This window comes from Lonchura striata, chromosome 2 (assembly GCF_046129695.1).
Source record: "Lonchura striata isolate bLonStr1 chromosome 2, bLonStr1.mat, whole genome shotgun sequence".
Taxonomy (NCBI): domain Eukaryota; kingdom Metazoa; phylum Chordata; class Aves; order Passeriformes; family Estrildidae; genus Lonchura; species Lonchura striata.
Window position 1 is genome coordinate 72,697,588 of NC_134604.1, and position 15,806 is coordinate 72,713,393.

The 15,806-nt window shown below is 42.3% G+C and overlaps 1 long non-coding RNA gene across 1 annotated transcript in view; it reads left to right on the forward strand.

The window, feature by feature from the left end:
• The first annotated feature begins 10,605 nt into the window (after window positions 1-10,605).
• The window catches only part of LOC110468107 (uncharacterized), a 148,553-nt gene continuing 143,352 nt past the window's right edge, over window positions 10,606-15,806 (forward strand). The window contains exon 1 of the long non-coding RNA XR_002465015.3: window positions 10,606-11,042. This is a non-coding gene — a long non-coding RNA (uncharacterized LOC110468107). The remainder of the gene's footprint in view (window positions 11,043-15,806) is intronic.

Consider the following 15,806-nt stretch of genomic DNA (forward strand, 5'->3'; position numbering starts at 1 on the left):
AAGAGATAGACAGTACCACCCCCTTAATATTTGGGAACAAGAGCCTTGAAAGATACTAGTGAAAAGTTTCCTCTGCCTTTTAGTACTAATCAGGAAAAGAGAAGAACCTGAGCAGAACTATATAATACTGGAACGGCCTAGTTTCATTGGAGTAAGCTGAAGTCACGCTGTCTGTGAAAGAAGACGGTTTAAGATTTTGATCTTCAGTGCATGGTCACAACAGGTGGCAGTGAGGCCCTGCCTGCGGGACATGTGCCAGAGGCGCCGGTGGGCTGTGACTTCCCAAGCCACTTCCAGCCTTTCGACACTGCGCGGCACCAGGAACATGAAGAATCAGGCCTGGACTTGCAAAGGGAGTTGCCATCCTGGGAGAGTGAGGTGCTATCCGTTTATTTGTTTATAGTCTTTACGCAGTGGATGAAGGCAAAACATTATTCTAGAGGGAAACCTCAGGTAATGGTAGGATTACAAGCAGGTGAGGATATGAGACCAGAAAAACTCTCTGTAAAGTTTGATTACTTCTACTGTGAAACCTTTGCAGCTAAAAAAAAGCTCGCCTGTGATTAAAGGTTTTTTAAAATATTGTTTGTTTGTTTGTTTGTTTTTTTTCAATTTTTTGGGTAGGGTTGCTTAGAGGCAGAAGTTTCTAGATGTGAACTGGGGGAAAGTCATGTGCTCATTATTCACTGCTAATTGCTGACTCTGATAAATTCCAGGAGTGTAGTAACACAGAGCAGAAAGTAATGGAGGAGCAACCACCTTACAAAGTATTTTGCAATCCTTCCATTTGTGACCAATACCACTGAATGCAGTTATCCAATAAGATGCCAAGCTGTCAGCATTTCATTAAAATATGCTGCAGAGTTCAGTAAACTACTTAGCATGCCAAATGTACAGTGTGTGCCAACATATTTATCATATAATGTTCTTAAGAGTTGCAAGCCTCTGTTCGTTGGGAGTAATCAATTCTATTTTCATATGCAGTGGACCTTGAACCTTGCACTTACACTGCAACAATTTAATTTTTCCAAGGGATGACCAGGGTAAGTAGATGCAATATCCCTACCAGGAACACTGGCAATAAGCTTTATTGATATTTTGAGCTAAAAGAGCCCCGAAGATCTTTGCACACTGTGGGGAGGATCTAAAAATACATAATAAAAGCTTGATTAGTGTAGCATGCAACATGGCAAAGAGCATGTGCTGCTGAACAGAAATAAAGTCTTGACAATGTAAAAACAACAAAGCCAAATAAAATAATTCAGCAACCAGAGTATTAAGCTCAGCTTTACTGCAGAATTAGAAAAAGGAAGTTATGTTTGCCATGGAGCTGAAAGAATCTACCTCTGCAATTAAAAGTTCAAGGACTGCTTCAGTCTCCTGATCAGTCTTTGGGTTGCCTCATTAGACAGAATCAGTGCTGTGGCATTTTTATCCTCCTAGGAGCAGAAGAAACATCAGCTCGCTTTGCCTCCATCACACTTAAAGGGGCTACATTTCACATTTTAGAGAGGAGGTGCAAGTTGCAACAACAGAACTGAAAGCAAAGGAGCCGAGAATAAAAGGCAAGCACCTCTCAGGAGAAAAGGCAGAGGGAATACACAGAAAACTTCTGCTTGGCTGATCTGGTGCTCCACTCCCCAGCATTAGATAGTGCCCTATCTAATCATAGCACACTATGCATGCTTGCACTGCTTTTCTCACCAGCAATTTCATTTCAGCTGTGAAATTAGCCAGGAGAGGCAGAGTGGCTGTTTGCTTCCTTTCTCATCTTTGTCATCTTTGCTTCTGGGGTACTGCCTAGGGTCCAGATGCTTGTTTAGGCATCTGTGGTTCACATCCTTAGGATTCCTGCTGGAAGGTGCAGCATGGCTGTGTCCAGACACTCTGTGTCTTATTCAGATCAGCACCGTTCCCATCCACCACCCTTGCACACCAAATGTTCACAGGGAATTTGGGAGGTCATTTAGTCCATCACCCCACCCCAGCCAAATTGTTCTTCAGTATCTTGGACTGCATATATGCAGAATGTAATTTGGAGGAAAGCTGGTCTGGATTAGATGTGGTAGATGCTATCCCCTGAAAGTGGCTAACAAGTAATGAGAGTATAATCCACATGACAGGGTCAAATAAACAGAAGAGAATGTTTGGTTCCTGCTACTGTTGTGGGTCAAGTCGTAGATTTAGGCATACAGACTTAGGCACTCTGAATGTTGCGGTTGTGAAAGCCAAGAATGAGCACAGCAGCTATAACTTTTCAGCTACAGCAATTTCAATCTCTTAAAAAGGAAAAAAAAAATATTGTAGCTTGAATATTGTGCCTGTGTCTGTCTGTCCCCGGGCCGGAGGCTCCCTGGTGTCCCGCTCGGCCCAGGGCAGACCCCGAGCGGCCGCCCCGAGTCTCTGCCCAGCCCGGGGCGGGGCGGGGATCGCTGCGGGTGGGGAGCGCAGCAGGGACAGAGACGGGAAACCGAGGCACGGGAATGGGGAAGGACACCTGTCTGAGTCTCCCAAGAGTTAATCTCAAAGTGGGGCAAAGTGACAAACCTGAACCTGAAGGGGCTGCTTTCATAGGGTAGGGGGAACACGGGGAGGACACGATCTTTGATCAATGGAGGGCATCAGGGGAGGGGCGCAGGGTAAGGGCACCCCAATAGAAGCCAGCACGGGGAGGGAGCAAACCTCACAACCCAATTCTGCTCCAAGGAAGGGATGAGAGACAGGGAACACTCCAGAACCAAAGGAGTGTGCTACCTTTGACAGACAGGGGTAAGACAGGGGAACAAGAGAGGTATACAGGTGGGTTGACAAGTGGATAGACGTACATTTTGGCGGGGAAAACTGTGGTAAACAACTCAGGACTGAACCATTAGGGAAGCCAAATGGAGCACATAGATGGAACCGTTACAAACTTATAACAAGGAATATTATAACATACTACAGAAGAACCAATTGTAAAATAACAGACTACCACATCACTTCTTAATTGGGTAGTTTAGTTTTTCATCAGACTTAAAAAGGCCTTGCAACATGAGGCCATTGGCCATTTCTGTGCTATTTTTGGGCATGCAAGGTCTGGGTGCAGACAGTGTAGTGAAGTCATGATAAGATAACAATAAAACAAGAACCTGAAGACCAAAAAGTCCTGTGTTTCTGCTTTTCCTGACAAAGAACTGCTTCAGGAGGGTTTCCCCCTGTCAGGGGAGCCCTCATGGAGTTGCCTGACGTGGGGCCCGCAAACTTGCAACTGGTGCCCCAGTGAGAGAAGAATCTAGCTCTGAAGAGATCATCCCACACAGTCCCTGGAAGTGAGCCAAATCCATCAAAATTCCTCTGGAGGTGAAAGGACTCAGCCATTCAACATCCTGGTGGCCATAGGAGTTGCATCCTGTGCTCTGCTGGATGGATCTCAGGACTGAGAGCTGAACCCCAAATTCAGTAAGCTCTGAAGGGGGCAAAAGTGGGAGGGAATCTCGCCAAAAGTGATTTCGATGCACTCCAAAAATTAGAATCCTTAGTGAAACAGCACCCATCAAAACTGCACAAAAAGGATTTGGTAAATTTGTTACTTTGGGCAAAAGAAAATTTCCCATCTCTTAAAAGATTTATTTCAGCCCTGTTTTTGGGCGGATGCTAGCATCAAATATATGAGGACGTGGCACCCCATGAACCAAATGTAGGAGTGTTGTTTGCAGCTTCTAGAGCACTTTATCAAGTTGCATATGATGCGAAATATTCACAATCTGCTACACATCAATCACTGAAAAATCCCCAAACACCTGAGAATTTTTCCCTCGGGGAAGAAGGGCAGGAGTCTGCTGCCACAGAAAGTGGATTTCTGGAGAAATCCTCCGAAACTCGAGCGGCTGCTCCCCCTGAGGAGGAGGAAGAGCCATCTAACGGGAGGGCGAAGCGGGGACGGGGGGAAGGAGAAAATAAAGAGATTGCGTCTCGGGAGGAGCCCGAAAGACAGCGGCTTCCACGTTTTAAATTACTTATCGGTAAAGAGGAGGAAGAAGACATAGCAGTTTTCGAATTTCTTACATCTCTGCATACCCCTGAGGTGGGAGGAGGGGGGTTGGAGGGGCCGTCCCATTCCCTTCTACTTTCTGGGTCAGTGCCATCCCAGCGCCATGCCAGTGCCATGCCAGTGTCATCCCAGTGCCATGCCAGTGCCATGCCAGTGCCATCCCAGTGCCATCGCCATCCCAGCGCCATGCCAGCGCCATCCCAGTGCCATGCCAGTGCCATCCCAGTGCCACTGCCATGCCAGTGCCATCCCAGTGTCATCCCAGTGCCATGCCAGTGCCACTGCCATGCCAGTGCCATCCCAGTGTCATCCCAGTGCCATCGCCATCCCAGCGCCATCCCAGTGCCATGCCAGTGCCATCCCAGTGCCACTGCCATGCCAGTGCCATCCCAGTGTCATCCCAGTGCCATCCCAGTGCCATCCCAGCGCCATGCCAGTGCCATGCCAGTGCCATCGCCATCCCAGTGCCATGCCAGTGACATGCCAGCGCCATCCCAGCGCCATCCCAGTGCCATCGCCATCCCAGTGCCATGCCAGTGCCATGCCAGTGCCATCCCAGCGCCATGCCAGCGCCATGCCAGTGCCATGCCAGTGCCATCCCAGCGCCATGCCAGCGCCTTGCCAGTGCCATGCCAGTGTCATCCCAGCGCCATGCCAGTGCCATCCCAGCGCCATGCCAGTGCCATCCCACCGCCATCCCAGCGCCAAGCCAGCGCCATCCCAGCGCCATGCCAGTGCCATCCCACCGCCATCCCAGCGCCAAGCCAGCGCCATCCCAGCGCCATGCCAGCGCCATCCCAGCGCCATGCCAGCGCCATGCCAGCGCCATCCCAGCGCCATGCCAGCGCCATCCCAGTGCCATGCCAGTGTCATCCCAGCGCCATCCCAGCGCCATGCCAGCGCCATGCCAGTGCCATCCCAGCGCCATGCCAGCGCCATGCCAGCGCCATGCCAGTGTCATCCCAGCGCCATGCCAGTGCCATCCCAGCGCCATGCCACCGCCATCCCAGCGCCATGCCAGTGTCATCCCAGCGCCATGCCAGTGCCATCCCAGCGCCATGCCAGCGCCATGCCAGCGTCATCCCAGTGCCATGCCAGTGCCATCCCAGTGCCATGCCAGTGTCATCCCAGTGCCATCCCAGTGCCATGCCAGTGCCATGCCAGCGCCATCCCAGCGCCACGCCAGCACCGCGGGCGCCGGGCCCGGCCCCACCGCCCGCCCCGCCCCGCCCCGGCCGCGCAGCCTCAGTCCCAGCGCGGTTGGCGCATGCTCCCTGCGCACCCCATTCACCCCCAGCCCCGCCGCGGCAGCCGTGCCCGCGGCAGCCCGCGTTCCCTCTGCTGAAACAGCCGCGGTCCCTCGGCAGCGGCCGGTGCGGGCGAGCATCACGCCGCTGCAGCCGCCACCATCCCCTGAGGAGACACACGCAGCGCCACATCTCGGCGCAGCTCCGCTTTTCCAGCCGCGCGGCAGGACCCGCCGCGGCGGAAAGCGGCTCACAGCCGATCCGTGGAACAGCAGCGCCGCCTTGTGGAACAGAGGCAGCATTGCAACAAGCGTTGCAAAGGCTGCAGGAAAAACAATGCAAGATCATTTTAATGCAGGGTATACAGAATCGTCCGCGATCAGTTGAGGTCCTCAGAGCATGCCTTGCAGAAGAAGACCATGACACACTACATCATTCCAGGAAAAATGGACATGCCAAGCCAAGACACCTCACACACTGGACAGGACACCAGCACTCAAGCCGTGGATGATCCACAACAACAACCACAGGAGAACAGCAACAAGAATGTTATCTCCATCACAGCAGGACAAGGCATTCCTATTTCATCTAAAGAACCAGCTGGCTTCTGGACATCAAGAGATGCTTCAGCTTTTTATATGCCTGCTCCAAAGACTTGGCTTCCAGGTCAAAAGTCCAGTTCAACTCAACAAAGATTTTTTTTCACTTTCTCAGGATTTTATAAAACAACTTTTTCTCCAGCTTCAGAAGTTTGCTCATTGCTTTTCAGAACAAAAGCATGGAACTCACTCTCTTCCATTTACTTCATCATCAACACATACAGCAAGTGCAGTTACTGCCTCTTCAGCTCCTCAATATCCAGAACCTGATAGCCTTTTTACCTCCCTTCAAACAGAAGCAGGAGGGGTGCCTGAAATGTATGCATCTCTTTGGGCCGGAGGAAGTTGCATCCAGGCAAATGGCAACCCCACCAGATGTGGCTCCTATTCCCAGAAATAGCTGAAGAGATGTTTCATTGATGAACTGAGCAAATATCAGGAGGACAGCATTATGAAATAAAGACTATGGCATACTAGATACAGACAGCTTTGCAATGCCAGTGAGGTACGAGAGAAGAGATGAAAACCCCAGATATGAATTCATGACTCATGAAATCTTGAAAGACTTATTACAAGCGTCAAAAAATAAAGGACTTGGTTCACATATTTCAAACAACTTTTGAGAGGAATCTTCAGTAATTACGACTTAGTGCCTTATGGCTGCAGATATATTGCCTTGTCAATTTTTACAGACTCACAACTCATGCTGTGGAATGTGAGATGGTGAAGAGCTCTCACTCAGCTGAGAAACAGATATGCAGGAGGGCCACACACACGTCTCACATTGGCTCAGTTGGCAGGAGATGCACCACACGATAAACCTGAAGACCAGTCAGTGGGATTGCCTTGAGACGGGCTTGCAGACATCAGGGAAGCAGCTCAAAAGGTAATTCTACAAATTCAGCCAGTTGGAACTCCAGAAGGTATCTACACAGAAGTGAGGCAAGGTCTCTCCGAGTCTTTCAGTTCATTCATTGATCATCTCACACAAGCATTGGACTGACAAGTCAGTAATGAAGTGGCAAAGCCACACTTGCTTTGAAGCCTCGTATTTGCAAATGCCAACACAGAATGCAAACAGATCATTAGTGCCCTGCCTGACCAACCAACAGTAACAGACATGATAGGAGCATGCAGCAAGGCAGGCACACCTCAACACATTGCAGCAATTCAAGCAGAAGTTTGGACGGAACAGGTCAGAAGAATCCTTTAAGAGCAGCGTGAAGAATTTTCAAAAACACTTGAGGCTTTTCATCCAGCTCTTCAGCTGGCCAGTCCTACACAGGTGATGGCAACACCGGTTGAGGGGTCATGCTTCAAACGCAGAAGGCATGGGCACATGAGGAAGAACTGTCCAGAACTAATAAAAGGCACAAAGACATCAAGTGTTTGTCTCAGATGCAGAAAAGGAAAGCATAATGCAAATCAATTCTATTCCAAAACAGACATAGATGGAAAATCCCTACCCATTCCAGGAAACTCAAGAGCGCAGGATATCAACATGCTATGACACAAGTGATGGTGATGCCTTTTCAGGGAAGTCCACAGGGGTTCCCAACCTCAGTGGCAACACAACCATTGGGGAACTTCAATCAGATTCCATCAGCAGGACCATCTGCCACTTCCCCAGCGATCCAGAGTTACTACCCCCAGGCACACAATGCGAACTGGCAGCCACCCAGTTTCTGTGCATTTTAAATGATGATCATGCAGGGATCCACACGGAGGTCACTGAACAACATGGAAAAGGAAAGACTTTTTTAATTATAGGTAAAGACAGATGCAGCATTTTAGGGCTCATTGTTTATCTATCAATTATCTTGGCAAATCAAAATGAAAAATTAACAGTCTTAGCTTGAGCTCTACGTCCTCCATTAATCCTTCCGGAAAGTACTCCAGTAGCCAAAGTTCTTGCTTTGGCACCTCATGCGACAAAACAGATCATGCCAGTGGTAGGTCAACAAGTTTTACCTGTCAATGAAGACGTGGACATTCATGCCACTCGGGTGAAACAGATAGGTCATGATCAACCTGTGATCGTCTGCAACTTGACGTGCGGCAACAAAATGATTTCAATCAGAGGCATGTTGGACACAGGTGCAGATGTCACAGTCATTTCATACCTTTTTTAGCCAAGAGAATGGACTTTGAGAACACCCTTGGGTGCCCTCTCAGGCATCAGAGGAAACACATTATGCCTGCAAAGTGAAAACCTTATGGTCGTTTCAGGGCCAGGAGGGAAGACAGCCATCATTCGTCCCTTCGTTGTGCAGAAGCCCATTGCGGTGTGGGGAAGAGACATTTTATCACAATGGGGAATGAAAATAGAAATGGATTTTTAATAGTGGTCACTGCGGTACTCACCACCTTGAAGCTGACATGGAAGACAGATGATCCCATTTGGGTGGATCAGTGGCCCCTTGAAGAAAAGAAATTGAGTGCTCTCAAGAGACTGGTTGAGGAACAATTGCAGAAAGGTCACATCAAACCAACAACTAGTCCCTGGAATTCTCCAGTGTTTGTGATCCACAAGAAATCTTCTGACTCATGGAGATTGCTCCATGACCTCAGAAAAATCAATGAGGTCATTGAAGAAGTGGGACCACTTCGACTTGGACTTCCATCTCTCTCAGTGGTTCCGAGGGATTGACCACCTGTGATCATTGATCTCAAGGACTGCTTTGTGGGGCTCACAAACTCACAAACTGGGAAATGAAGTGAGCCCAAGAAAATGGTCTGTGGGCAAATGAGGTGCAGTGGAAGGGGCAAAAGATGCCAAAACAAAGCTCAGAGATGCTGCAAAATCAGGGGAAAAATCAAGGAGGAAGGGAGAACACTGAGGGCGAGACAGACGGGAAATGGCATGGAGAGCAAAAAAAAATTTCAAAAATATCCACCCAATCCAAAGGCAGCAAAAGGCATGGCATGCCAGCAAGTGCAGGGCTATGGGCCAAAGCACATTCTATCTTCCTCCTTGATTTTCCCCCTGATTTTTCAGCATCTCTGATCTTTGTTTTGGCATCCTTTGCCCCTTTCCACTGCACCTCATTTGCTCCCAGACCATTTTCATGTGCTCACTGCATTTCCCAATTTCCCTTTTTTTTTTTCTCAATGGCGTTTCACTTGATCGTATCTCCTTTCCAGAGTCTTTGGGAGCCTTTCTTTTCTGTTTTGCAAGTTTTCCTTTTCTTTCCGAAAGGAAACTTTGTTTCCTTTCCCGAAAGGAAATTTGGAGTTTCAGGCCTCTAGGATATGTGGTAGAGTAACCTACAGTTGTTAGTGAGTTACCTGAACAGGGAAAAAAAACCCCAAAACTTTGGAAGTAATGCACATGTTATTTTGATATTTCTACATGACAATTTTTCCTCAATTCTTCTATCAGCTCTTTAATTACCACATAATTTTTCTACATGTTGATAGTTTCATAAAGTTCTGTGAATTAAGTAGCTTCTAAGAGTAATTTGAATATGACCTGTCTAATATGATTGCATTTCCTATGTAATTTCATATGATTCTATTTCTTTCAAATGTTTTTTTGCAAGCAAAAATGCAAACCATAAGCAGTATCAATAATTATTCAGTGGTTATTCCTTAGGTTTTTGCAATTAAAGATGTGTTTTATATGTTATGTAATGAAATAAACTCAGCTAAATTATTGACATTGCTTTTTCTTCAAAGAAAAATTACAATTTTTCTTATTTCTTTCATATGCTTCATACTATAGATTTCTCTTATTTCATGGGTCTTAAAAGCAAAACCCTTTCTCATTTTTAATAAAGACTATGTTTTTTTTCTTCCCCATTTTTTCCCTTCCTATTTCTAATTCTCTGAGCCTGGGTTTCTTTTCTGAAAAAGTGATTCAATTTCCAGAGGAGATAATCATAATTGGAATAATAACAATTGGGTTAATAAGCATATCACCCCTTCTTCATCCAAAGCACTTGTGTCCTGGTCATCTAGGAAAACAGAGGGTGTGGGTTTGTAGTCTGAACTTTAGGAAGACATGTAATACAGGTCACACACTCTGTCCAAAATAGGTACAATGATATAGTTTCAGCATTTCCAACAATAGTACTAAATCAAGGTGGCATTGAATGCTGTGTTTTAGGCTGAAAGTGGTGCAGCTGGGCATTGTTAAGGGAGCTGGTTGCAAACATGCTGACATGTGACCTCTTTGGAAACAAAACCTAAGTTTAAAATGGCACGAAGCAAAAGATAGGTTGTGGGTGGCTTAGCTTTTCTTGTGTAGTGGTATCTCTCAGCATGGCTGCATTATACATTATGGTTCAGACCAGAAGGGTAATTTTTCCCCTTGTTTGTCCATTTTTGAGTAAATTGCTCATTTGTACTCTGTGCTGAAGTGCCATCCATGTAGGGTTCTCAAAATGTACACAATGGGTGTATTTCCAATTATACTTTGCCAGAGAAAGCTTATTTAATCTGCTGAAGGATTTTCAGTAAATAGAATTAGCCTATGACTAGGTTGGGGTAAAACACTGGAAAATGCTTGCAATATGGATGCCAAGGTCCTCAGCACTATTTGTTTTGCTGTACTCTTTATTGAATTAAATTTACTACTAATATAGATAGACACATTTATGGAAGTGTTGGAATATAGGGAAGTTCACTAGTTCTGCTGAAGGTATCTAGGGACTCTATTGCCTAAGAGGTGTTGCTATGGGGTTTTGTTTGATTGTTTGTTTTGCTTTTTTGTTTGTCCTTTTAAAAAAATATTACTAATGAATTTAAGTCACTAAATTTTTTACAACTTTAGATATTTATAAGAATGGTTATATGCAAACAGAAATGACTGAGCTAATGATTATCCTTAAAATGTTATTTTTGAGGGACATTGCATGTAGTCTTTCTTATCCCTAAACTGGGGTTTAGCTTTCCTTGAAAATAACAGATGCATTGAGGAAGAATTAAAAAAACCTTCAGAGTTAGTTAGTTGTTAATAATTCTCCAGTAGATGGAGGTAGAGAATAGCGTGTTTTCGAAGATGTATGAAAATAATTTTTTTCTCAATGATAGTGTGTACATTTTCTGTCAATCTTCCTAGGGTGTTATTCATAACTGTTAATAAGTTGCTGTTTGAGAAGACGCTCAAGAGAGCACAGGCAACAGCACCCAGATAAGAATTCAAACCATCTCCTCATATGAAAGGTGAGTTGAACAAGTTAGCAAATGGATTAAGAATGAATTTCCTGCTTTCCTAGCTCTCATTTCACTCACTATCTTAAAAAGAAACACAACTCTATTTGGTGTTTTGTGTATAGACAGACACTTGTAAATTTTTGATTTCAGATTAATAGGTAAGATATATACTTTTAATTTAAAATAGTTTATTTTAACATGCAAAATCTCATCTGCATTATTTGAGTCATAATCATGCTAGTGTGTGGTAGTTGTTTATATATTATTTTCATTATGCTACCACATCCTAAGTGCTGTCATAATTTCCTTCATTTTTCAGTTCTTTTGAACAAAATGTGAGATGGTCACTTTACTGGCAATTTATTCTTCTGTGATCTCTGCAGAAGCAGGAATACATTAAAATTAGAGGAAAAACTGTGGGAATATAGAGACTAAAAATTAAAAAAAATAGAATCTCTGTTGTCACAGCAGGAAGATACTAATGAAGGAAAAAAACCAAAAAAACACAAGGTCATTTTTAGTCACATATTTTATTCAGATATGCAACCACCCAAAATTGCCAGTGAGCGACTTCCCAAGAAGTGGTATATATTTTTCTGCTTGGAGCTTAAGTCATCTACCTGAAGATGGACATTTAGCCTTGCCATAAAATATTGACTACTGTTACTCAGTGAAAAGAAATGCAAAATCTCCTTGGAGAGAAGCTGGTTTCTGAAATAAGGAATTATTTGCATAAAAATTTCTTAATGTTTTTCTCATATGTTCATTGTAGATATTTAGAGGGATTTTACCATGGTGGCACTGAGACACTTTGATTAAAAAGATTGTCTCTTTTTGCTGGACAACTTGCGATGCATGTTGATTTGATATTGAAAATAAATGGAAACTTTAAAAGTTTTAAAACAGTTCTGGAAAGTGATTACGATGAGTGGTCATTCCTTTGAAAGTCAATTCACAGCCCATTGGTCAGTGTGTGAGAAAACTGCTGTGTAAACCTTGTCCTTTTTCTCATGGCTGGTACTCCAGTTGTTACTAGTGTTCATGGTCACATGTTAAAAAAAACCAACTGCGCCTAAAAAAACTTGATGCTAAAGAGAAAAAACTGAGCTATGAGAAACTTAAGGTTTTTTATTTTTCATAGAGCCTTAAAGAGATGTCATTTTATCAGTAGTTTCAAATAATGCCATGCATATTTTCCAAAAGCCAGATTTATGCAGGAATTGATACTTTTGCTTTGAGAGCTTGATCATATTTCTGGAGAAGACATTAATTTATCTCTCATTGTGTAAGTATTTTAGTTCGTTTGTGGTTTGTTTTTTTTTAGTTGGTTGATTTTCTCTTTTATTTTTTTTAAATTATATTTTCCCATGTAATAGAAAGCCATCTTGAGATTTCTGAGGATTTATAGAAAGAAGTGATTGAGCTGAAAGAACAGTTAGACTCAAAGGACAGATTGCCTTGAAATCATTCTGAAGAATAGGGCAAAGCTGTGGTGCAGATCTGCAACATCTCCATCAATAATGCAGTACTCTCAGGAGTTCTATAGTGTTGGGTAGGAGAGCGAAAGATCTCTTTCATTTAGAAAGAGCTATGGAAAGACTGACCTTGTTTCTCAAAAAAAAAACAAGTACAAGAAGAAAATTTCCTTGGAATACCACAGAGGAATTCTTGATCATTTTACCTCAAAAAGGAAGGAGTCTCTGAGTAAAAGTGGTTGCAGCATTTATTTTATTTTCCTTCTTTATTCAAGCACTCTCTCTTACTACCACTTCTTCAAAGAAAGTTTTCGGGGAGCTTTCTTTACCCTTTTGCTTTTTTAAATATCTCTTTGCATAATGAAATAATGTTTTCTGATGGTTGTAAATGAGGAGCAGTGTACAGTGGCAGAAGACATTATAAAATAGCATAGCATATATGTATGTATATGTATACATATATAGATACGTGAAGACAAGGAAAATGTCTTTAGGTAGTATATTGTGCCCTAAATTTTTTCACTAACCATAACAGCCTGGTTTTCTGTCACTTACTGAGATATGAACTATTTTAGCAGTAGTAAGAATTGTTAGGATTTGTTGCATTCTCATCTTAGCAAGAGTTCACTTAACCAGAGCACTGGGGATTTGGATGTCAAGGACAGCAAATACAGAACATTTGTTTTTCCCTTTGTCTTGCTACTCTACAGTCAATCAATCTCCCTCTTCTGCCAACCTATACTGGGATTCTGGCACTGTTCTAAGAGCATAACAAGTCAGCTGAATTTGTTGTTCTTTGTGCTAGAAGCCCCTGCAGTCATTGACCAGAGAGAAACATTTGTAGTTTTGTTTATGAAGTGAGCATTCAAAATGATTTTCAATACTTTCTGTTGTTCTTTATTCCCTTTATTTTTTCAAGTGTCTGAGTTTTTCATCAACTTTCCTGTGTTAAACAAAAAGTGCAGTCCTGAAAAAAGGTCTTTTTGATGACAGAAAGAACTGCAGGAGAGGTTGATCTGTACAAGAGAGGTCTTCCATGGTCTGAATGTTTTCCATTTTTCTTGCCTTCTCTATGGATCCAAAATGAGTGAATGATCTCTTCTTTTACAAATGAAGATCCCTGGTTAAGCATAAAGAAAAATAATTGGTGTGGAGGGAGTGGAAGTTAAAATCAAATGTGTACTTAGAAATCATAGACCTCTTGTAATCTTTATGGCTGTAATCTAATTTATTTTTTTTTTTTAGGGTTGTATGTTTTGTTTACCTTAGTATAACTGCTAAACCCATTTTGAAGTATTTGTACTCCAGGTCTTACCAAGTACACAATGAAAGGATTGGCATTTTACTCTGGCTTCAGAGTTCTCCCTTATACTGTAACTGCTACACTTCTCTGTACTTCAGGTGACAACTGCCACCTTCTATCTTTCCAGGCTGACTTAATTTTCTAGCAGTGGTTAACTGCTTTGGAAGTACTTCAGTGTCAGCAATAATGGATTTACTGAAAAGAGTCTGTAACTGCCAAGTTATTTTGAGAGGACAACCACGCTGTTTGCTTTGGGGAGCAGAGTGCTCTCTCTCCAGAAATTATGGTGTCTCAAGAAATAGCATAATCCTCTTGATCATGTCATCCAAAGAAGATCTGTCATTTCTATCTTGTCCTACAGTATTTGATTGCTTTTGCTAGTGAGTTTCTCGAAAATTAAAAAAAAAGTTCTTGTTCCTTGACCTCTTTGCACTGGTGTTCCAAGCATACAATTATATGACTTTCTTGTGCACACTGCTTTGTACTATTTTACTTTAAAGCAAGCAATACTAGTAAAGTTAATAAATTCAAATTTTCTGTTTGTAATGCTTCATGCAAAACCAATGAGAAAAGAACAAACCTTTACGTACCATGATATGTACCTGTACCATGCTATCATTAGTGTATATTGTTTTTTTCCTGTATACCTTAGACTAAACCAGTTTTACATGCAATTACTATAGTAATGATGCATTTCTTTAGAAGAAAAATAAACTAAAAGATTTTATGAAGACTTTTATAAGATTTCTATCAAAACATCACTCTTATGGTAACATATAACAAAACATCTATTTGGAGCTTTCTTTCTTTCTTCTGGCTCTGTATGCTTTTTATTAAGTTCCACTATAAATTTTTTTGACTATAGATGTTTCTTTTAATACTTTGCTATGCATAGCAACTGCAGTATCTTCAAAAAAAGTACACCATGGAGATATTATTTTCAGGCAAAAATAATTTAACTAATACCTTTGCTTTCTAACTTACACTATTGCGTGTCACAATCTGATATAATTTTAAAGCTCATGTAAATTCTTGTACGTGAAGGAAAGAAGTGCACTATTTACTGAACAAAATAAATCCTTTGACACAGAAATTTCTGGCAACAGGCACCTGGTTCACTTGCTTAGTTTGTGGAAGTGATGGAGCAACTTGGATGTTTATATTGAATCATTATGTAAAACTTACTAAAAATTTTAAAAATGACTGTTATTAATTTTCTTAGGCAGAAAGAAATCATGCTGGAGTTTATTATGGGTAAACCCAGAAAGTCTTTGCTCTGCTTTGTGCCAGACTAAATCTTTATGATGGCACTACTGAGCCCTTGCCAAGATACCCTGCCAATGTAGTAGGGCTCTATTGCAAAGATACACCTTAACAGAAGAAAAGGTTAAAAAAAAAAAAAAAGACAAGAAGAAATAATGAAGAAAAGACAATGCTTCCAGCCTCAGTATGTTATTCCACATTTTCATAAACTTCATCCTTGTGAACTGAATTGTTCTTGGATATGTGAAGATGTGCAAAAACCCAATTGCTCTTTCCATTTGTATAAATATTATTTGATGATTTGAGATAGTTCACTCTTTTCACTGTTGTTTGTAGAGTTGATTTTTAAACTCTGATAAATACTATAGCAATAAAAAAAAGAATAATTAAGTTACTCCAACAATTTATCAGATTATGTAAACATTTTCAGAATTTATGAATAACTGCTGTCATTCACAGTACATAAGGTGTGATTACAAGGGTAACTTTGCAACAAAGCAAACCATCCTTACATATCTTTGTATAGTTTGAATGTTGACTTCTATTTGTCATGCCCCAGTGCTTTAAATTTCAAGGTCAGCCCAACCTATGAAAAAAAGATTTCCTTTTCAAGTTCATAAATGCATTAAATAAACATAAAAGTAAAAAAAAATTCTTCAAGAAATTTCAGTATTTTCAGCATATAGTAAAAAAATCTGAGATTTATAAAAATATTTATAAAATGCAATGTAA